The sequence below is a fragment of the Vipera berus genome, assembly GCF_964194415.1.
Source record: "Vipera berus genome assembly, chromosome: W".
NCBI lineage: Eukaryota > Metazoa > Chordata > Lepidosauria > Squamata > Viperidae > Vipera > Vipera berus.
The window spans coordinates 74,378,603-74,402,234 of NC_138210.1; the positions used below are offsets into that span (position 1 = coordinate 74,378,603).

The 23,632-nt window shown below is 52.4% G+C and overlaps 1 protein-coding gene across 6 annotated transcripts in view; it reads right to left on the minus strand.

Annotated features, from left to right (window-relative positions):
• LOC308676619 (lysine-specific demethylase 6B-like) overlaps nt 1-23,632 on the minus strand; it is a 97,289-nt gene that overhangs the window by 56,765 nt on the left and 16,892 nt on the right. For 2 of the 6 annotated variants that reach the window (XM_081342546.1, XM_081342542.1), the window contains exons 1-2: nt 20,265-20,422; nt 6,613-6,752 (exon numbers count right to left, since the gene is read on the minus strand). The gene's annotated coding sequence lies outside the window, so the exon portion shown is untranslated. Of the gene's footprint in view, nt 1-2,255; nt 2,535-6,612; nt 6,753-20,264; nt 20,423-22,666; nt 23,328-23,632 lie in introns of those variants that run through there. The other 4 variants (XM_081342544.1, XM_081342547.1, XM_081342543.1 and 1 more) reach the window with 4 other exon arrangements.

The window sequence follows — 23,632 nt, forward strand, 5'->3', positions numbered from 1 at the left end:
AGATTCCTGACGCCGCACAAACAGCAATACGGACAGTCCTCGGCTTACAGCAGTTCACTTAGTCACCGTTCAAAGTTACAACGGCCCTGGGGAAAAAAGCGACTTAGGACTGTTTTTCACCCTTACGGCCGTCGCCGCATCCCCGTGATCATGGGATCAAAATTCAGACGCTTGGCAACAGACTCATATTTATGACGGCCGCAGTGTCCTGGAGTCATGTCATCAGATCTCTCTCTCTCTCTCTCTTTTTCTCTTTTTCTCTCTCTCTCTCTTTTTTCCCCTCCCTCCCTCTCTCTCCCTCTCTAACTCTCTCTCTCTTTCACTCTCTCTCTCTCTCTTTTTCTCTTTTTCTCTCTCTCTCTTTTTTCCCCTCCCTCACTCTCTCTCCCTCTCTCTCTCTCTTTCACTCTCTCTCTCTCTCTCTTTCTGTTTCTCTCTATCTCTCTTTTTTCCCCTCCCTCCCTCTCTCTCCCTCTCTAACTCTCTCTCTCTTTCGCTCTCTCTCTCTCTCTCTCTCTCTCTCTCTTTTTCTGTTTCTTTCTATCTCTCTTTTTTCCCCTCCCTCCCTCTCTCTTACTCTCTCTCTCTCTCTCTTTCTTGCTCTCTCTCTCTCTCTTTCTCTCTCTGTCTCCCTCCCTCTCCCCCCCACACGCGCACACACACACACTGTGCATGTGTGTGGGTGTTGTGAGGCGATAGGGAGAAGCAGAGAACATGATGCACAAAAGCTGACGGGATGCACAGTGCGGTTGGGAGTTGTGTGACTGCCTCCTCCTCCTCCTCCTTTCCAAGAAAGGTCAGCCTGACAAAAACGCGCAACTCACCCGATGTGCGTTTCATGCAGGCGCAGGCCTCGCACCAGGCAAAGGTCGGGAATTACAGCGCAGGAAAGCCCCTTCGCCAGGTTGATAGATCAAGCTCTGGGCTGGGGAATCCCCTCCTCGTTCTGCCCATTCTTCCCCCTTCTTCTGTCTCCATCCATATCAGAAAGAGAAACCGGACCCACAGTTTGAGCACAATTTTCTCTTGCTAAGCCAGACGGCTGTTGAGTCGGTTTTTGCCCCGTTTTGCAACCTTCCTTGCCACCGTTGCTAAGTGAACCGCTGCAGTCGTTCAGCGAGTCAGGCTTCGCTGTCGGAAGGTCGCAAAAGGGGATCCCAGGATCCCAGGGCAGGGCGACTGTCATAAGGCCAAGCGTCTGAATTTTGGTCACGTGACCAGGGGGATGCTGCGAGGTCGTAAGTGTGAAAAAAAAAGGTCGTAAATCCCCTTTTCCAATGCCACTGTCACTTCAAAACGTCATTAAGTGAATTGTTATAAGTCGAGAACTAGCTGTACGTTGGGGAGAAATTTACGTGTCCCAGTACAATAATTGAGCATCGATGTTCGCCCGGAGGCACCCAGAGGATATTAATCTTAACACCACCAAAAGTCGACACAAGCCCGCCCCTCCAGAGATGGGTGACAGTTCCCAGAATTCCCAACTATCCTGGCAGGAAGAACGGGGAATTTGGGAATTGTGGTCTCAACAACACACCAGAAAGAGAACAGCAAGTTATCAAAAGCTGCCTCAAAGTTACAAAATAGTTCCAAAGTCCAAGATTTGGGGAGGAGAGAAGAGAATTACAGACACACAAACAGCTTCAACACAACACGGCCCAGGCACAAAGTTGACACTCTGCGGCCTTGGTCCGTTAACCACCGGCCATGACCTCACAACCCCAAGAGGTGCACCCACAGCGTGCTCTGTGGGAATGTGCTGGTGAAGAGAATCACCCCTCTCCAGACCGTTCGGTATTGACAGCCACAACCTCTATAAACCACACACACAAAAAAAAACAACATGTAGAGACCTGTCCATGTGCCCTTAGGTGAATCCTGCTCTCTTAACACGCAAAAAGTGTGGCCAACGGGTTAAGAACAACAACAAAAACAACAATGTCAGCACGCATGGGTCAAAGACATCAACCCACAATACCCGATCCAAATTGGTGACGGTCCAAGAGGATCCAACAGGGTGAGGCACTTGAACTGTGAGCCTCATTAAATTACAACACAACCGCACAAGTCTTCCGCGTACATGTGCCGTATAGGGAGGAAAGAAAGACAAGATCCTTGTACACAGACACACACTGAGACACACACACACACACACACAAACACACGGAGACACCCTCGCTCCCCTGCTCACACATCTCCCCCTCCACACAAACACACACAGAAACACATACACACAGGCGGCAGAAAGGCCTTACCTCCTGGCACACAAAGGGTGGACGTGAGAGGCGTGGCGCTGTCACGTCGGTGAAGTGTCCCCGCCGGAGTGTTTACTAGTGCCGTGGTGCCTGGACTAATGTGCAACAGGGACATACTAGGAGAATGTCACTTGTAACTCCTTTCCGCTGGTGTGTGTCTTTCTCTCTCCTCCCTTCCCTTATCCTCCCCCCCCCTCCCAGGCCACCATGTGGGGTTCGGGGTTCCTGCCAAGTCAGTGGAGCATGTGTGTGGGGTAAATTCCGGCCACAAAGTGACTCAGCCACTTCCCTCCCCCGGAAAATTTGTCCCGGTTTAAAGGGCTAGAATGACTTCATCAACCCCACATGTCTAGGTCCCTCCTCCGTCGCCACTTCTTCAAAAGCCCTGCCCTGCTAGGGAATCCCAGCCTGCTTTACTCCCGTGTGCGCCTCGGTGGCGCAGCGCTTGCTCAATCCTCACGAAGATTCCCAAGCCAAACCAAGAGCAGCACAAACTTCACGCGACGGAGACTGCCGTGCCGTGGCATAACTAGAGGCCCAGATAGTCTAGGTTTGAATGCACGAGAGGGATCCAGGTGGTACAGGTAGTCCTCGACTTATGACCACAATGGAGCCCAAAGGTTCTGTCGCTAAGCGAGGGCAGCGGTTTTGTTAAGCAGGCGTTGACCCCATCTGACGACCTCTCTTGCCGCAGTTGTAAAGTTAGTCGCAGGGTTGCTAAAGGTCGCAAAAGGGGATCACGTCACACACACACAGAGACACACACACACACACACTCGGGACATTGCAGCCGTCACAAATACAAGTCAGTTGCCAAGCCTCTGGATTTTGATCACGTGACCAGAGAAATGCTGAAAGGGTCATAAATGCGAAAAACTAATCTTAGGTTGTTTTTTGTCCTGTGGTATTGTAATTTCGAATGCTCACTAAACAAACTGTTGTAAGTTGAGGATCACCTGTACGCAACTGGCGTGTTTTCTTGGTGGAGTGTTCCATGCGCGTGTGTGAAAAGGACAACCACAGAGGCACGCTCAGTAAACGCACAACTGCACACGCTACTAGACCAAGCCTCGGATCCAAGGACAACGAAGACAAACACGCCAGCAATGTCACACCGCACATACCACCAAAAGGTCATTCACTGCCGTGCCCCTGTACACGGTCTACATGGGCCTACACCCCATAATGGCACAACCGTGGAAGAGTCCCTCCTGTTCCATCACACGCCTTCAAGCGGGCTGATGGCAAAAGATGCCGGCTCCTGTCCTTCTCTGCCATGTCCCGAAGGAGCAGCCACGGAACAAGAACCCGGCATCTTTTGTGTCGCGCGAACCCCCGTCTTCTCCACGCCAGCCCGCCATTCCCCGCCCCTCCAGGTGCCAAGCAGGGCAAGGAAACGGCGGAAGCATTGCCAAAGCAACCGTTAAACAATTGTAAGGAAAGAGGGGGGGGGAAATAAAAGAATTTGGCCGTGCCAGCAAAGTACACCAGGATTGTGCCAGCTCCTGTCGGCGCTGCGGCAGCAGCCCGTGCTCACGTCATCAGACCTGTAACCGTTTCCCTGCTGGATCCGGAGAGATTCTCGGGGCAGCTTCAGCCCGCCTGCCAGCCTGGAGAAAATGTGCTTCAGGCACCGTAACTGCGCACCGAACAAAACCAAAGTGGCCAGGGTGTGCGTGTGTACACAAGAATCCCTGCTTGCTCAGCCTCACAGAAGGCAAACAAACTGGGTACAGAGTTCCACTTTTCACGGCGTGTCTAGAGGACTTGCGCGACCAACCTCTCCCAGCTACGACGATACAAATGTCTGCCACTTTGTGGTTCGCAAGCCTGCGCGGAGAGAGAGCGCCCCCGCAGGGGCACTTTCCTGTCTGGCACTTTAGGACTACATCTCCCATCATTTGACCCCCCAGCACTTGTGCAGGGGATAGCTGGATTAGGGATAGCTGATCAAGACGCTACGGTACCGTACAGGTAGTCCTCGACATACGGGCGTGATTGAGCCCAAACTTTCTGTTGTTAAGCCAGACAGACGTTAAATGGGTTTTGCTCCATTTTTACGATCTTTCCGGCTTCAGGGAATCACTCCAACTGTTCATAACATGGTCCCCCATGGACTTGGCTCTTCAGAGAGTCGCAAGAGAGGATCGCCTGACCCCAGGGCACCGCAACCATCATAAATATGAGTCCGTCACCAAGCGTCTGAACTTCAACCACACGGCCACGGGGAAGCGGCCGCGGGCGCCAAGGGTGAAAAAAAATGGTCCTGAATCCCTTTTGTGTCACTTCAAATGGTCACTAAGTGAACCGCTGTAAGTCAAGGACTACCTGTTAAAAAAAGAGAAGAGGTGCGTGCGCACTCCAAGAGGACAGAGAAACACGTGTACACGCATCTTTTCGGTCGGGGGGGGGGTTCCATGTTTACAATGTCCAAAGGGGGTCACCCTCATTCCGGGAACCCTCCAGAGCAACAGGGGCAGGATACAGACACGAATCCTCACCCGTACTCTGGCCATCTTTTGATCGCCGCGCATTGCAAAAGGAGCACGTGCGGCGAGGTCGCACTTCCCAGGAGGCTTTTGGGTAAAAAAAAAACAACAAAAAAAAACAGGCACCCCGGAGAAACTGGGACGTTTGTCTGGGGGCCCGGCTCGAGAGGTAAGGCAAAATAAGGCAGCAGGCGGTGTGTGTGTGTGTGTGTTAATTGTTTGTTCTCTCCAACAAGGAGCCATTTAAGGTCACAACGGCTGCTTGGGGAAGCATTTGAGTGAGTCACTGGCTCACTCCGGCGTATTCCGTCCTCCTCCTCCTCCTCCTCCTCCCCGCAGCCCTTACGTAGTGGATCCTCCCTCCCCGTGGTGCCCCCCCTCCTCCCTCCCACCCACCAGCCCCAGCTGCTTCTCTGGCCATGCGCCAGAGGGCGGAGACAGCATGGAGTCCACTGGCGGCCCTCAGGCAGCGGTTGCGAGGGGTGGGACGAGGAACCGAGCAGCTGCGAGCCTGCCTTTGTGCAAGATGCATTTGGGGGGGAGGAGAAAAAAGAGAGAGAGAGAGAGAGAGAGAGAGCATGGTTTTGATGTGCAGGGAAAGTGCAAACATCCACACGGCGATGTACCCAACCGAGGTTTCTACCCACAGAAGGCAACACCAAAACAAAAAAAGCCGCCGGTTCTGCTACCAGGTTAAGCAACTCATGTGCGCCGAGCGGTCCTTATTTCACCATTTCCATGTTGCAAAAAATGAATCTTGTTTTGTCAGCGGGTCACCGGGAAAAACCCATTCTGCTATTGACTTTCTCGCTTTGCGTCAGGTTCCTCTCCCCTGCCAACAGCTGGACGGAGCGCGCAACTAACTCGGCGTTATCCTCCAGAACCAAACTTTTACGGGGTTGGTGGGGGGAGCCACAATTGGGAGCAGAATTTCCGTGGCTAAGCGAGGCGATGGTTAAACGAGTCGCACCACATTTTTTTTTGTACCCTTTTTTCGCCACGCTTGTTAAAAGAGAATTGGGTGGGGGTTAAGCGAATTTGGCGAATTTGGCTTCCCCCGTTGACTTTGCTCATCCGAAGCTGGCTAATAATAATAATAACGGAAGGGACCTTGGAGGTCATCTAGTCCAACCCCCTGCTCAGGCAGGAAACCCTATACCATTTCGGACAAATGGCTGTGAAGGTTTGCAAAGGATGTCCAGAAGACCCTGCGACATGCCGGTTGCCAAGCGCCTCAGTTTTGATCTCGTAACTGTGGAGATGTGGCGACGGTCGTAAGTGTGAGGACCGGTTGTGAGCCACATTTTCAAGGCCACGGTCACATTGCAGCATGTGCTAAACGAGTGGGCGTGAGTCGAGGACTAACTTCCAGCCACAGAAGGCATTTCGGCGGGCAGCAGATATTACGCATCCTCAACTGACAGTTCATTTACGGACCGTTCCGAACTTACAACGGCATCGGAAAAAGTGACCGAGGACCGTTTTTCACTCTTACGACCATTGCAGCATCCCCCCCGAGTCCCACGATCAAAGTTTAGACCCTTGGCGACTGACTCACATTTATGACGGTCGCAGTGTCTCCCGGGGGTCAGGCGATCCCCTTTTGCAACCTTCTGACGAGCAAAGTCTGGGGGGGGGGAATCCGGATTGACACAACGACACTGTTACTCACTTAACGACTGGGCCGGGAAAGTCAAATGGGGCAAAACCCCCTTCGCCTATGCTGCGCTTAGCGACGGCCATTTCAGGCTCGGTTTTGGACGCAAACTCAAGAACTGCCAACAACGCGACGTGCGAGTGGGAAACGCACACGGAACGAGGCGGCGAATCCACGTGTGTGTGTGTGTGTGTCTGCTTGGGCCACTCACCAGAGGAGGAACATGCTCTCCTCGCCGTTCTCTCATGGGCTGGGGTTCCCCCCACACCGGGCCCATGCGCCGTCTCGGGCCACGAGGTGTGGCTGGTGGGGGGGTGCGGCTACTCTCCCGCCATGGTGCGGACCCCAACTCTGTAGGAAAAGAAGAAAGCAAGCGTTAGGCAGAGTGGTGGCGAAGCTACGGCACGCGTGCCGGAAGCGGCCCTCGGAGCCCTCTCTGTGGGCACGGGCGCCGTCACGTCCCACCTCCCCCCGCTGCCCCAACAGCAGCGCCCCCTGGAGGAGAGTCGCCCCGGAGTGCAGCCCGCACAGAGTGGCACAACCAAGGACACGGCACCCGGGCAGCGGGCACAAGACATGCCCGCACGCCCCGTCGTCGTGGTTGAGGCTGTGGGTCGTGGGCGGAAGGCGTGGCTGTCACGGCGCTGCTGGGCCACCTGGGTGACCTGTGGCGGGCCACAGAGGTGGTGGGTGGCCCTGCGGGCCGGGCAGGGCGGGAGCGGAGCAGGGACAGGGTGGCGGTTTTGGGACACTGTTGCTAAAATGTTCACCGTCACTGCGTTAGGGGGTTTGTTCCAAGGAGGTTTACCCGTGGCCCCCCATGTCCAATTTCCACTGCCCCAGGGTAAGCCACTGATTTCTGTTCACCTCTGTCCCTCCCGAGACAGCCGTGTCCATCTGTTCCCTCCCACACACGTGGCGTTCCACATTCCTTAGCACACATACGCCGCCGGTTCAGCCACGCTGCCGATTCGCAAAAAAAAAAACAAAACACCACCGCCGTCTCCCTGCTAAAAGTGGCACTGCGACCCCCAGGAGAAAAGGAGAGTGTGTGTGTGGGGGGGCTGTTTCCCGGCATGGCTACAGATAGTCCTCAACTGGAGCCCGAGATTTACGTCGCTAACCGAGTCGTTTGTTCCATGAGTTTGGCCCCGTTTTACCAGCTTTCTTGCCACAGTTGTTAAGTTAGTGACACGATTTTCAAGGGCACCCGGCTTCCCCCCCCCCCCCCGTGGACTTTGCTCATCCGAAGGGGATCACAGGACCCCGGGAAACGGCGACCGTCATAAATAGGAGTCAGTTGCCGAGCGTCCGAATTTTGCTCACGTGACCACAGGGAGGCCGCGACGGTCGTAAGTGTGAGAAACAGTCATAATTCACTTTTATCGGTGCCACTGTAACTTCGACCCGTCTGTCAAGCGAAAATCAAGGGGGAGGCCCGAGTCACTTAGCAAACGTGTGGCCAACTTAACGGCGGTTCCCGTAACAACCCTGGAAAACAGGTTGCAAAATGGGGTGTGGGGTGTGTGGGGGAAGCTCCCTTATCCGCTGGTCCTGCTTAGCCACGGTTTGGGCTCAACTGCCATCGCAAGTCGAGGACTAACTATACAAGCCGGTTTGTCCCCTTGCGCTGCTAAGTGGTGGCCAAGCCAGAGTGGACGGCATGCCGTGATCCAGCCAGGGGACTCCATAACCCAGCCTTCCCTCTTCCCTTGCACCGATGTTGGGCCTGATCCCGAGAGAATAAGGGAAGGCCGCGAGGCTTTCTAACATCTTTCAACGTGGTTCAACCTGTCTCAAGTGGTTCCCCCTCTGGGCAAAACCAGCTCGCAAATCAACACACCCAAGCAACCTCAGTGACCTCTCCTCTCCCCTGTCCCGAACCTGCTTAGTCACACAAGTCTCACAACATGGGCCGGGGGTGGGGGTGGGGGTAGGGGGGGAGGGAGCAGATTACAAAACACGGGCCCCAGCCCGATGGCACCATGCGTCAGACATCAGGACGCAAGTACGACGGCCTGGGACAGCCGCCGGGATGGCGCGACGTATATCTTGCCGTTTCTGTATCGTCTTCGTGTTCTGTACTGCACAACCCCAGGAGTGAACGCAACTGGACAGGGTTTCGTGGCTAAGACTTTGGGGTGAGCCACAGTTAAGGGGGTGGGGGGGTTTCCTGCAGGGAGGGGGTCATGAAACTCAATAGAACAGAATATTTGTAGCTCAGGGCTGAACGATGGGAGTCCCTGGTGGTCTCCTGAGTCTGGCGGTTTCCTTACAGACGTTGCGTGACCTGAGTAGCGAACGCAATCAGTGCTAGGAAGGAATGGTTTTGGGGAGAGGGAGGAGGAGGAGGAGGAGAAGAAGGAGGAGGAGGAAGAGGAGGTGAAGGAGGAGTGGGAAGGAGGAGGGTGGGGGGAGGCCTGGCGCTCTCTGAAGGGAGCGGGGTTTGCAAGGAGAAGGAGGAGGAGGAGGGATCCTTGGTGTTCCCTGAGTTTGGTTGCTTCCTTGCAGACCTTTCATGACCCAAGTAGGTACATCATCAGCGCTAGACAGGACAGCAGTTGACTTTCGGGAGTTTGCAAACGCCCCCCACCCCCCACTAGCCCTGATGAGGTTCCCTAGTTGGGTCACGAAACGTCCGCAAGAAAAAAAATACCAAGCTTCAAGAGCAACGGGGGACCTCCAGTACGTCAAGAGGTTGGCCACAAGCAGGGCTTTTTTTCTCATAGAACGCTCAGAACGGCGTTCCGGCACCTTTTTTTGGATGGAACCTTGTAGGGTAGGCAAGGCGGGTTGTATGACGTGTGTGAGTTCCGGCACCTTTTTCTTTTACAAAAAAAGCACTGGCCACAAGAATGGAAGCTCCTATTTTTATAATTAGCTTCGCACACCGACGTGGGGAACCCCCGTGTTCTCGCTCATTTTAGAGACTCCTTCGGCCTCTAAAAGAGGGAGCAAGACGGGTGGCCCAGAGGCGAGTCTTGCACCCGGGGCCCACAAAGGAGACCTTCAACCAGGAAATGAGGCGTAGCAGATGACATCTCTAGCCTGGCCAGAAGAAAGGCTGTCCTGTGCCCAGACAATGAACACAGCCCGGCCTCGTGGCGTAAGCATCCCCGCAGTGCCGCCCACGAGCGGAAGGGAGATCCTGTGTCTCTGTGTGGGAGTTCGAGTTCGCGTCCTGTGTGCGTCACCTACCGTGAACGGCGTGCCGCACCGCCGCATGCCGTACGTGCCCTGCACACATCACCTACCGCATACCGTGTACTGCGTGTACTGCACGAAACACGGAGCTAGGTGAGCGCCACGAAAACACAGGCTCCCTACGCCACACCCCTGCGACGCAAATCAGCCTACGGGATTGTCTTCCAACGGTACACTGCCCCGCCGGAACCGACTACCACACACGGATGTTTGACGGGGGTGGGAAACAAGGTCCTCGACACACGAACCCCCCCACGATTGAATCCGAAGTGTCCATGGCTAAGCGAGGTAGCCGCGAAGTAAACTTTGGCCCCATTCGACGAATCTTCTGGCCGCGGCTGTTAAGCGAATCGGGGCAGTTGTTCAGTTAGGCGACGCGGTGGTTAAGTGGCTTTTCTCCCAAGGCCGCAAAAGGGGATCAGTTGACCCTGGGACGCTGCGACCGTCATAAACGTGAGGCAGTTGTCAAATGTCGAATTTGGATCAGACTGACCGGGCGCCTGCTGCAAAGGTCATGTGAAATTCGGTCCTCGGTCACTTTTTCCCCCCGGTGCTGCTGTAACATCAAATGGACACTAAACAAGCTGCCATAAGTCGAGGACTATCTGCACTCGTTTAAATAAATATAAAATCACCGGCCAAAGAGCTTGGGGCTGGGGTAATTACAAACCAGTGAGGAGTGTCTCGCGTCCGTTGAAAGAAAACTTTGAAGCTCTTTGAAGAAAAACTTGAACAGCCCTTGGTCCGAAACAGCGCAGGATTCCCTGCTTGAGCAGGGGGTTGGGCTAGAGGACCTCTCAGGTCCCTTCCAGCTCTTGTTCTGCTGTGAAGTGGAGAACTTAATCCAATTAAATATCTATTTTGATCTTGTACTTCACCTTGGCCTTTGAACAGGTCGCAAGCCGTAGCGAGGAGCAGCTTCCAAAGCACTCCGAAAGGGGGGTGGTTCCTCCCAGGGACCCCCCTACCCTTTTAGGAAAACCTAACCTATTTCACCCCACCCCCACCCCCCCACCCTAAAAAAACAACCTAACCCTGGGATGCTTTTTAGCACTTCCGAGCATAAGCTTCGGGACAGGGTGGATGGGGGAAATCTCCAGCGCATGGATGCTGCAATGCTGCAGCTGCCCTCTTTGCCCGATGATGCAACCCAGCGCAATCGGCTGCGTCTCATGATGTAACTGCTTCCAGAGGTGGCCAAGCAGCTGGTCGGGCCCAGGGGTCTCTGGGCGGTATTTCGGGACTAAGCCCTGAGGATGGCGCACAGCCGCCTGTTCTAACCGGGATGACTGCTTAAGAGAGACTCTCCGCCATCCAGGTCGCCGTTGCCCCGAAGGTGCTTTTTCAGGAGGCAACTGGACCGTCTCGTCTTTTTCTTTGAAAGGCTTTCTTTTCCTCCGTTTGTTATTCTCCGAGTGGCCTCAACGGCTCTCTAAAAGAAGGCAAATGACCAGCCATCTGCAAGGAGTATAAATCCTTCCATTCCCCGCCATCCAGTCGAAGCTCCTGGGACGAGAAGCGAAACCTCTTCAAAGAAAAACAAGGAAGTCCAGTTTGCCTCTTGAAAAAGCACCTTTGGGACAAACCTCCAAGTGGCCTCAACGGCTTTCTAAAAAATGCAAAGGACCGGCTGCCTGCAAGGAGTATAAATCCTTCCCTTCCCCAGCATCCAGTCAGAACCTGAGGAAGCTTCTGAGATGAGAAGCGAAACCTCTTCAAAGAAAAACAAAGAAGTCCAGTTGCCTTCTGAAAAAGCACCTTTGGGACAAACCTCCAAGTGGCCTCAACGGCTTTCTAAAAAATGCAAAGGACCGGCTGTCTGCAAGGAGTATAAATCCTTCCCTTCCCCAGCATCCAGTCAGAACCTGAGGAAGCTTCTGAGATGAGAAGCAAAACCTCTTGAAAGAAAAACAAGGAAGTCCAGTTGCCTCCTGAAAAAGCACCTTTGGGACAAACCTCCAAGTGGCCTCAACGGCTCTCTAAAAAATGCAAAGGACCGGCTGTCTGCAAGGAGTATAAATCCTTCCCTTCCCCAGCATCCAGTGAGAACCTGAAGAAGCTTCTGAGATGAGAAGGGAAACGTCTTCAAAGATTAATTCTCTCTTCGTTTAGTTTAGCACTGGGGTATCTCTTTTGGGGGGTGTTGGGGGGGCAGTCAGCTCAGTATTGCTAGTCCTCGACTTACAAACATTCGGTGACCGTTCTAGGTTATGACACTGGGAAAAAAAACCCAACTAATAATCAGGTTTCACACTTACGACCGTTACACCATCCTCATGGTCACCTGATCAAAATTCAGATGACTGGCAACTGGCCGGTACTTGTGACGGTTGCAGCGTCCTGGGGGGGGGTCACATGATTTCACCCCCCCTTTGACGACCTTCTGACAAGCAAAGTCAAGGGGGCCGCCGGATTCACTGAACAGCGGCATGACTCACTTAACAACGGTGGGGGTTCCCTTCACAACCGTGGCCAGCAAGGTCGTAAAATGGGGCGAAACTCAGGAGTTAGGACCGGTCCTTGCAATTACGACAGCCACGGGTTCAAAGATTGGACGCTTGGCAACCGTCTTCTATTTACGACGGCTGCAGCATCCTCACCCCTCCCCCTCGTCACATGATCGCCCTTTGCTACCTTCCGACAAGCAAAGTCGGGGGATGGAGGGGGGGGAGAAGCTGGATTCACTTGAGGACACGTGATTTGCTGATCAACTGCAGGGATCCATTTAGCAATCATGGCGAAATAAAAAAGCTCATTAAGATCGGGTGCGACTAGCTTCACGACCGCCCTGCTTAGCAACGGAAATTGTGGTTGTAAATCGAGGACCGCAAGAATCTGCAGATAATCTGAGGCAAGCTAAGGCTGTGCTTCTCTACCTTGGCCCCTTGAAGATGGGTGGACTTCCACTCCCAGAATTCCACAGGCAGCATGCTTTCAAATGGGTAGATTTGGGGGGAATTCTGGGAGCTGAAGTCCACCCACCTTAAAGCAGCCTGGCTGGGGAATTCTGGGAATTGAAGTCCACAAGTCATAAAAGGGCTAAGTGTGAAGACCCCTGCGACTTAAAGAATGCTGGCTGGGGAATTCTGGGAGTCAAAGCCCACCCACCTTAAAGCATGGATGGCTGGGGAATTCTGGGAATTGAAGTCCACAAGTCATAAAAGGGCCAAGTTTGAAGATAAGTTGAAGTCCATTTAACTTAAAGCACGCTGGCTGGGGAATTCTGGGAGCTGGTCTACCTACCTTAAAGCATGGATGGCTGGGGAATTCTGGGAGTCAAAGCCCACCCACTCTAAAGCAGGCTGGCTGGGGCATTCTGGGAGTCAAAGCCCTAAGATGTCCCTAGCAGAGGGGAAAAAGAACTTTTCGGGGGGGGGGGCTTGCCTGACACCCACTCAGCTGTAGTAGCAGGCGCTTCCTCTACGCTCTGACTTGCAGTCTCCCGGTTCAAGCGTGCGACACGCATGGTTTCGCTTTGGGCACCACAGAGCCCGGGACGGGTGCTATTCAAGTCTGTCTAGTTTTTCCTGTCTTTCTCCCTCTCCGCACGGGGAAAATGGCACTCTGGAGGACGAGGAGGATCTCCGGGGAGTCCTCAACTTATGACCGTCACGGAACCCAACATTTCTGCCGCTAAGGGAAACGTCCGTTAAGCGAATCTGCCTCGTTTTGCAAACTTTTACTGACCCTAACCCTGATTTTCCCCACCGGCTTTGCTCCTAAGGAGGTCGCAAAAAGGGGATCACGCGAATCCGGGCCGCTGCGACTGTCATAAATATGAGTCGGCGGTGCCAAGCGTCTGAATTTTGGTCGCGTGACCCCGGGGAGGCTGCAGCGGTCGTTAAGTGTGGAAATACTTAAATCCCAAGTCATTTTTCTCACTGCCGGTTTTAACTTTGAACGGTCCCTAAACGAACGGTTGTAAGTTGGAGGACCACCACTCTATGGCCACTCCCCTTCCTGGTTGCAGGTAAGAAACCCAACCCCCCCCCCCAACCTAAATGCAGATCTCCAGCTAGCCCCACATCCTGGGAACTTCCGTTAATTCCCACGGCATGGCAAAGTCAGCCTGAAGTCCCATTGCAAAATTGGAATTCTCTCCCCTTCCCTGCCTTTAGCATCACAAACGCACCGATTGTCGTCATCTATCCAAGCGCACAGCAACAACACACCCACACGGCCTCGTCAGAGCTGGGGCTCTTGAGATGGGCTGAATTCAAATCCCCACTGGAAACTGGCCATGGAGCCGGGAATGTGCATTCAAACGAGCAGGACGACCTGTATCTAGCTAGCACAGTCCTTCTCACAACTGGCCGCTTTGGAATAGAATAGAATAGAATAGAATAGAATAGAATAGAATAGAATAGAATAGAATAGAATAGAGCAGGAAGGGACCTCGGAGGTCATCTAGTCCAACCCCCTGCTCAGGCAGGAAACCCTATTATCATTTCAACTAATCAATCCATGAACCAATCAGAATAGAGCTGGAAGGGTCCTCAGAGGTCTTCTAGTCTAGCCCCTTGCTCAAGCAGAAAACCCTATTATCATTTCAACTAATCAATCAATGAATCAATCAGAATAGGAGCTGGAAGGGACCTTGGAGGTCATCTAGCCCAACCCCCTGCTCAGGCAGGAAACCCTATACCAGGGGTAGGCAATCTCGGCTCTTTTATGACTCATGGACTTCAACTCCCAGAATTCCTGAGCCAGCATGGCTCAGCATGGAAACCTTTCCCTTTCCCCTCAGCGTGGCTGGCTCAGGAATTCTGGGAGTTGAAGTCCATGAGTCATAAAAGAGCCGAGGTTGCCGACCCCTGCCCTATACCATTCCAGACAAATGGCTGTCCAGTCTCTTCTTAAAAACTTCCAGTGTTGGAGCATCCACAACTTCTGGTGGCAAGCAGTTCCACGGGTTAATTGTTCTGTCAGGAAGTTCCTCCTTAGTTCCAGGTTGCTTCTCTCCTTGATGAGTTTCCATCCGTTGCTTCTTCTCCTGCCAGGCTGGGGAATTCTGGGAGTTGAAGCCCACCCATCTTCAGGTAGCCAAGGTTGGGAAACACTAGTCTGGCATTTACTACAGGCTGTCCTCAACTTACAACAGTTCGCTTAGTAACCGCTCCAAGTTACAAAAGCACTGGAAAAAGTGACTTACAACCATTTTTCGGAGCACCTCCATGGTCACGTGTTCAAAATTCAGAGGCTAGGCGACTGACTCGTGTTTATGATGGACGCAGCATCCCCGGGGACGCCCGATCCCCTTTTACGACCTCCTGATAAGCAAACTCACGGGGGGGGGGGGGGGGAGCCGGATTCACTTAACCATTTTACTAACTTAGTAACTGCAGTGATTCACTTAACCATTGTGTCAAGCAAGGCCATAAATTGGGGCAAATGTTCACTTATCAAATGTCTCGCTTAGCGACAGAAATTTTGCGGTCATACATCGAGGACTACCTGTGTTTCTCCCCTTTCACTTAGCACAGTTATCCGATTTCATTTAAGGGCGCAAGCAATATATTCTCAGATAATCCTCCATTTACAATCATTCGTTTAGCGACCGTCCAAAGTTACTGTAGCACTGGGAAAAAAGCAATTCACGATCAATCCTCGCATTTACGACCGCACGGTCATGTGATCAAAATTTAGTTGCTCGACAACTAGCGTGTATTTACGCCATCTGCAGGAACCTCATTATTTGCGACCTTCCCAGCCAGCTTCCGCCATAGTTCATTTCGCAATCGCCATTATTCGCTTAAACAACCGTGGCTCACATTGAGCACGTTTCACTTAACGACCACCAGAAATTCTGCTCCAAATTCTAGGCATAAATTGAGGACGGCCCATTTATCCGAACCTTCCTAAGAGCATAAGTAAACGGGTTGTGTTCACAATGTCCTGGACTACAATACCCATCTACCCCAGCAAAAATATGAGCTAAGGGGAGAGATATACAGCTAGTCCTCGACTTACGATGGTGCATTCGGTTGCCAAAGTTACAACAGCTGGGAAACAAAGACACTCATGGCCATTTTTCAAGCTTGTCACCGTTGCCACGTCCCCATGGTCAAAACTGAGACACTTGGCCGCAAGGCGACTCATATTTACGACGGTTGCAGTGTCCTGGGGTCACGTGATCAAAATTTAAACCCTTGACAACCGACTCACATTTACGATGGTTGCTAGGTACCCAGGGTCACGTGGTCGTCCCCTTTTGTGACCTTCTGACAAGTCAATGGAGAATCCGGACTCACTTAACAAACGTGTTACTAGCTTAACCGCTGCAGCGATTCACTTAACGATGGAGTTGAGAGAGGTTGTAAAATGGGGCAAAACGCGCTTAACTTCTGCTCTCACTTAGCCACCGGGGCAAGAAAAATTGTCAAGACGGGGGGGGGGGGGGGACAAATTTGGCTACACAGATGTACAGGTTAATCCTCGGCTTACGACAGCTGACTTAGCGACCGCTCCAAGTTACAACGGCACTGAAAAAAGTGACCAAGGACCATTTTTCACACTTAACGACCGTAAGGGCATCCCCGCGGTCACGTGACTCACATTATTCGGATGCTTGACAACTGACTCACATTTATGACGGTCGCAGAGTCCCGGGGGGTTGGGGGTGGCATGCGATCCCCTTTTTGCGACCTTCTGACCAGCAAAGTCAAGGGGGAGGGGGGGGGGAAAAGCAGGCTTCGTTTAATGACCGGGTGACTGATTTAACACTTGCAGTGATTCGCTTTACAACGGTAGCCAGAAAAGTTGTAACGTGGCGCAAAACTGACTGAACACAGTTCTCACTTAACGACATAAACCTTGGGCTGAGTTGCGGTCGTAAGATGAGGACTGCCTGTAATTTCCTAGCGGGGGGGGGAGGAAGACCCCCGTAGAAAAGTCCCGAGAGAGAGACTCAACTTAACACCTGCCAGGGTGAAGGGAGAAAGGGGGAGAATAGCTAAAAGTGGGCTGTCTGGGTGTGTATACACACACACGCACACACACAAGCACACAAGAGCAGTCATCTGAAGCCAATTCCCCCCCCATGCCTCTCTCTCCCCTTCCCGGAAATGGCAGCCAGCCACAGACCCCCACCCACCCAACCCACTAGCACGTGGCCCAAGCCTTCCTCCTTCACTACGACAAAACGGATTAAAACACACACAAACACACCTACGTTGATAAGGCAAGGAAAGCACCGAACTGATTAAAGACACACACAAACACACGTTTGCATTTGGGCAAATTGTGAGGCCAGTGTGCAAAGGACGGCAACGGCACTTCAGACTGGGAGGGTGGGGTAAAGTTAAATAAAATAAAATAAATAAATAAATTTAGAAAAAGGAGAATTTCTTTCAGGTGTTTTGGGCCAAAGTGATTCAAAAACTTCGCCGTTGGGAAAGATCCGGCCGGCCGCGGCAATATCCACTTAATATATACAGGCAGTCCTCGCTTTACAACCTCAGTCGAGTCCCCAATTTCCGCCGCTAAACGAGACACTTGTCGAGGGGATTTTTGCCCCGTTTTACGACCTTCCTCGCTGCTGTTGTTAAGTCGATCCCTGCAGCTGGTCGTTAAGCGAGGCCGCTTTCCCCATTGACTTTGCTGGTCGCAAGGTCGCCGAAGGGGATCACATCACACACACACACACACACACAAACACACACACACTCACTGGGACGCTGCGACCGTCATAAATGTGAATCCCTTGCCAAATTTTGACCATATGATCGTTGGGGATGCTGCTGCGATGGTCGCTAAGTGTGATAAACGGTCCTAAGTCATTTTTCTCAGTCCTGTTGCAACTTTGGTCACTAAATGAGCTGTTGTAAATCGAGGACTGGTGCCGTGTAAAAAGCTGGCATGGCATATCCTGAATAGGAGATCTGCAGAATGTGGGAGGTTTTTAGGCAAAGTATGAAACATCTTTTACTTTTTATTATGTTATATGCATTCCCTAGCCTAGCCATTATATATTATATATAATACTATATACTATATACTATATACTATATACTATATATATATATATATATATATATATATATATATATATATATATATATATATATATATATATATATATATATATATATATATATATATATATATATATATATATATATATATATATATATACATACATACATATAATGTAATATGTAATTTAATCTATTTTAATTTATACTATTTTTCTATCATATTTTATGTTGCCCTGTAAACCGCCCTGAGTCCTTCGGGAATAGGGCGGTATAAAAATTTAATTAAATATATATATATATATATATATATATATATATATATATATATATATATATATATATATATATATATATATATATATATATATATATATATATATATATATATATATATATATATATATATATATATATATACACACACATACATACACACACACACACACACATTATATAATACCTAGGCATTTTGCAGAAGGACGAGCTATTTAGGCCAAGTATTTAGGCAAACTAAGCCTTTATTCAAAATGACATGCATGAAAACGGAGAAGAAATGCAAAATAAAATACAGGACTTCCTTTACTTTATAAAACCAAGAGAAAAGAGACCCGTATTGGCGTACTTGCTTCAGCAAGGAAGCCTAGGATGGCATTTTAGCAGAAGGATTCTCTGCAAGTAAGTCCTCTACTTACAACAGTTCATTTACTGAGTGATCAAAGTTACAGCAGTACTGAAAAAAGTGAATAGAATAGAACAGAGCTGGAAAGGGACCCTGGAGGTCTTCTAGTCCAGCCCCCTGCTCAAGCAGGAGAACCTATACCGTCTCAGACAGGTGACTGTCCAGTCTTAAGGATTGTTTTTCACACTTAACGACCGTTGTGGCATCCCCCGTGGTCAGGGGATTAAAATTCAGACGCTTGGTGACCAATTCGTAGTTACGACGGCTGCAGCATCCCGGGGGTGGTGAAGTGTCACGCGATCCCCTTTTGCGACCTTCCGACAAAGCAAACTCCACAGGGCAAGCCGGGTTCACTTACCTGCCGTGTGACTCACTTAACGGCCGCAGCGATTCACTGCACACCCGGGTTGAACAAGGTCGCAAAACGGGGCAAAGCTCGCTTGACAAATATCTCGGTTTGCAACAGAAATCTGGAGCTCCCTCGTGGCCGTAAGTCAAGGACCACTTTCACTTTACTTTCGGCATTTGCACAGAGCGCCTAGGAAACGTGGGAATGCTCATTTTTGGCATTCTATAAAACGCCTGATTTCACACACATCAACGTGTGTGTGTGTGTGTGTGTGTATACATATATACATATATACACACGCACACATATAAATCCGCTTGACACACATCGATGTAACTTATGTGTGTGTATACATATATACATATATACACATGCACATGTGTATGTATGTGTGTGCGCACACACACACACAGAGATAAATCCACTTGACACACATCGACGTAACTTATATATGTGTATACATATAAATATATATATGTATATATATATGTGTGTGTGTATATATATATGTGTGTGTGTGTGTGTATATATATATATATATATATATATATATATATATATATATATATATATATATATATATATATATATATATATATATATATATATATATACATACATACACACACACACACACAGAGACACACACACACACACACGCTTTGAAAACATTCCCAGGGATCATCTGTCTAAAAAAAAAATCCGTTCCAAGTGATTGTGTGGGTGTTACTCTTAACGCACACACAGACACACACACAAACCGGCACCCCACCAAAGCCCTTTGGGATGGTTTCCCCACAGCCGAAACGCCGATCGGCCAAGCCCGAACTCAGCCAGGAGGGACCGCCACGCAACTCCGGCTGAGCAAGAATTGCCAGCGAGCTTCCCCAATGTGCAATGGTTTCACAATCGGGTCTCCTTCTTAATTTTCCCAGGCTGGGGAACATGCAAATGACCCGGAAATTGGAAGAACTGGGCAGGGCCGACACCCCCACAACGGCAGCTGGGGTGTGGGATGGGAAGTGTAGTCCCAGGCCAGGCGGAGGTGCCCGCTCGGAGGCCCCGTGAGGGACCCCTGCTTCGTTGTTGTCAATCAGGGGTGTTCTGACTCAGGAGCCCCCCTCCCACGTGGGGCTCTTCTCCCCCAAGGGAATCCGTGGCTCTGTGCCATGTCCCGCCACGTGAAAAGGGGGTGCAGGAGAACCCAGGTGTCTTCCCAGTGCGACTTGGGAGTCCAGCCCCTCGGAAGCCACGTGATCTCAGTTAGGAGGAAATTTCTAGGGGGGGGGGATGACAAATATCTCATTCATCCTCAGAGAACCATCCTGATGACCTCAGGCGACCCCCCCCACCCGTGGCTGCCTCTGTGGCACATGGTGCCTTCTTCCCCCCCCCATTCCTGGGGCAGCAGCGTCACAAAGTCAACTGGTATGCCCCCCCATTTCTGCCTGCACCCCGTTTCTTAGCTAGGCGAGGGGACCCCATTCTCTCACACTCTCTCTCACACACACAACATTGATTTAAAAGCAAAAGAAGTGGGGGGAAAGGGGGGGGAAATCTCTGCACACACACCCCAATCGCGCCTGGCATTAGCAGAAAGACACCCCCAACACACACACACACACACACAACAAAGCTTGGCCCAAAGGCCTCACCTGGCCCGTCCCGTCTGCTTGTCCCGTCCTCAGCGACGGGCGGCTTGCGAGGATCGGTTGCCTGCCCGACCGGTTGGTGCCACCTTCCTTGCCTGGGTGCACACACCCTGCCAGTCTCAGCTGGGCACTCTTAAAGGGCCAGGCACCCCTTTACACCTGGATCGAGGGGACACAAAGCCCCCCCCCCACACACACACACACCACCACCACCACCACCAGCTCTATCATCTGCCACTAAACTTCCGGGCACAGCTTTCTCCCTCTCAACCTCAACCTGCCTGGTTCAAAAACCAAGCAACCAACCAAGGGGGGAAACCCACTCTGTACATGCTCAGGAGCACTCTCTGTCTTTGTAACTGCTGCGGGGGGGGGGGGAAGAGACTGAGGGGCACAGCCACCAAGACAATGCCTTGTTCAACCCCCTCGTTTCATTTTCACAGACTTCCTTTAACTCACTCCCCCCACCCCAAGTTCCACCTCAAACCCCCCCCCCCAATTCTGCCCTCCGCACAACAGCCTTTGTGTCTTTTTTGCTTGGCACGGATTTTCTGTGCCCCCCCCTTCCCTCTGGCAGTCAGCCACCCGCAGCCCTCCGCCCTCCGAGGCTGGAAAGTCAAAGCTGGCTGAGCAAATTGCTAAAGCTTAAGCCAGCCCCCCCCCCCATTTGATTGTGAAACAGACCCCTTTTTCTCCTCCCCCCCCCCGCCCTCTGGGGGGGGCGGCAGCTGAGTTCACCCCGACTTCCACGGCCTAGCTCCCCTTCCATCCATCACCGTCCCATTTGCGAGCTCCGGTTCCAACTCAAATCAATCCAGTTCCCAATCCTACTGACCATACAATACAATTCTGATTTTTCTCCCTCCCACTTCCTCTCCTCCAATTTTCCAAAAAAAAAAAAAAGGGGGAGGGAGGGAAGTCAGCAAGTTGTGTTTTTTTTTGGAGGGGCGGGGGGACATCTGGGCCCCTCTTTGAAGGTGCCCGGAGCGCCCGCAAAAGTTGGAAGTTGCACAAGTGACAACACTCCGCTAGTCTGATCCAGGCTGGAGAAAGGAATTAAATCAGCCGGCACCACACACACACACACACACACACACAAAGGGGGGGATCTGTTTCATACCCGACCCTCCATTCAGAGCTGGGCTCCCAAAGGGACTAACTAGAAGATCCACTGGAGCGGTTAAGGAACCAGTTCAGCTAGCCGCTTCCACCGGATTTACACTGATCCTAAACCAGGAAGGGGCTATTCCCCCAACTCTCACCTTTCAACCACAATCTCTAGGTTGCTGGGTGCCTAGTTTGCTGGATCCTTAAGTTTGCTGGATCCCTAGTCTGCTGGATCCCTGGTTTGCCGGATTCCTAATTTTGGCTGGATCCTTAGTTTGTCTCCAGAGTGCCCGCTCAGCTGCTGGGCAACCCAACAAGCCGGCAGCAGACAGCTGCTTGCGGGGTGGGGGTGGGGGTGGTGTCAACGGCCCTCGAACCCAAGACCTGATCCTGATTTGTTGCCGTGGAGACGCCGGGACGGGAGGTTCTGGCGGTGGTCCGGGACCCCCATTGGGATGCCAAAGGCCAAATTGCCCCCAAGAAGGGGCGAGAGAACCCACTGACAACTTCTCCCTCGCCCAGCTGGCATCCTCCGATCGGGAGCCAGCTCGGGATAGGAGCAACTCCGAGGAGTGCCAGGTGCAAATTCTACCACTCCCAGCCACCACCACCCCGGTGCCTCCTTGGAAAGGCCGGGCAGCGCATTTGAGGGGGCAGCCCCCCCCCCAAGCAGGCCTGGAAGCCGGAGCCGAGCTCTTCCTGCGCCCAGCCGGGGCCGACCGGTCCCTGCTTCGTCCAGGGGGGCACGGGGGCACCCCCGAGGCAGCCAGCCTGCCCACCCGGAGGAGGGAGGGAGGGGAGGCAGGCCAGGCCTGTGCCAGACGTGTGTGTGTGTGGGGGGGGGTGGGCTTCCTCTAGCCATCCCTTCACTTTACTTCCCACCCGTTAACAAAGGCACCCAAAGCAGCCAGGGAAGCCCTCGGTGCACGCACAGACACACACACACACGCACACACGGCTAGCCCCCAGACCCAGGCAGACAACCCCCCCCCACACGCCACTCGCCTTGCCCGAGAGACCCCCAGACCCCACATCAAGCAAGGTCGGTCCAACCCAGCCTCCACCACCCCCCTCCCCAACATTGCCGTCCGTCCGAGCTGGAGAGAAAAAGAGAGGAGAGAGAGAGAGAGAGAGAGAGAGAGAGAGAGAGAGAGAGAGAGAAAAGAGAGGAGAGAAGAGGGGGGGGGGAGCCAGACAGACAGCGGAGGAGAGAAAAAAGAGGGGTGCGGAAGAGAGAGAGAGAGAGAGAGAGAGAGAGAGAGAGAGAGAGAGAGAGAGAGATTGAGACGCAACATTACCTGCAGAAAAGGACGGCTAAGGGGTTTTTTTTGGGGGGAGGGGGCTTTGCAGAAGACCTCGCCGGGGGTCTCCCCTCCGCCTGGCTGGGAAGGAGGGAAAAAAAAACGGAGGAAGGGGCAAAAAAAAAGCTGTAAATTTTCCAAACCTTCCCCCCTTCCTCCTCCTCCTCCTCCGAGGAGAGAAAGAACGACGAAGAAGGAAAAAAAAATCGGAAGGGCCGGAAGAGAAAAAAAAAAGAAAGAAAAGAAAGAAAGGAGCAAAAAAAAAAAAACCGCCCCGAGAAGAAAGAATGAAAAAAGGGCCGAGTCGGGCGGGCTTCTTCGGGCCAAGCGGGATAAATCCAGCCCGGAGCTGGGCTCTCTGGCAGCGCGATCCCCTCCGCTGAGGCTCGCTCGGCTCGGCTCGGCTGGCTCGGCTGGCTGGCTCGGCTGCGCCCCCCCCCCCGCCCGCTCTACTCAAACAAAGAAATGAGGGTTGTGTTCCGTGCCCAGCCCCCTCCCTCCCCTCCCTCCCCCCTTCCCTCCCCCCCCTTCCCCAGCCCAGACGGATCCTCCTCCGCCCCCTCCCTTTCCGGCACAAGGCCGCCCCCTCCCACCTCCCCAGCGCGCCCGCTCACATGTGCCGGAGAGCCCGCCGGGCTGGCGGAGGAGCAGCAGGAGCAGGAGGAGGAGGAGGAGGAGGAGGCGCCGCCGGGGAAGGCAGGAGAGGAAGAAGGGAAGGAAGGAAGGAAGGAGAGAGGGAGGGAGGGAGCAGAGGGGAGGGAGGGAGGGAGGAGAGAAACGGGAGGGAAGGGAGGGAGGGAGGAAAGAAGGAAGGAGGGAAGGGAGGGAGAGAAATGGGAGGGAAGAAAGAAGGAAGGAAGGAAGGGAAGGACGGAGGGAGCAGAGGGGAGGAAAGAGGGAGGGAGGAAGGAGGGAAAGAAATGGGAAGGAAGGAAAGGAAGGAAGGAAGGAGAGAAATGGGAG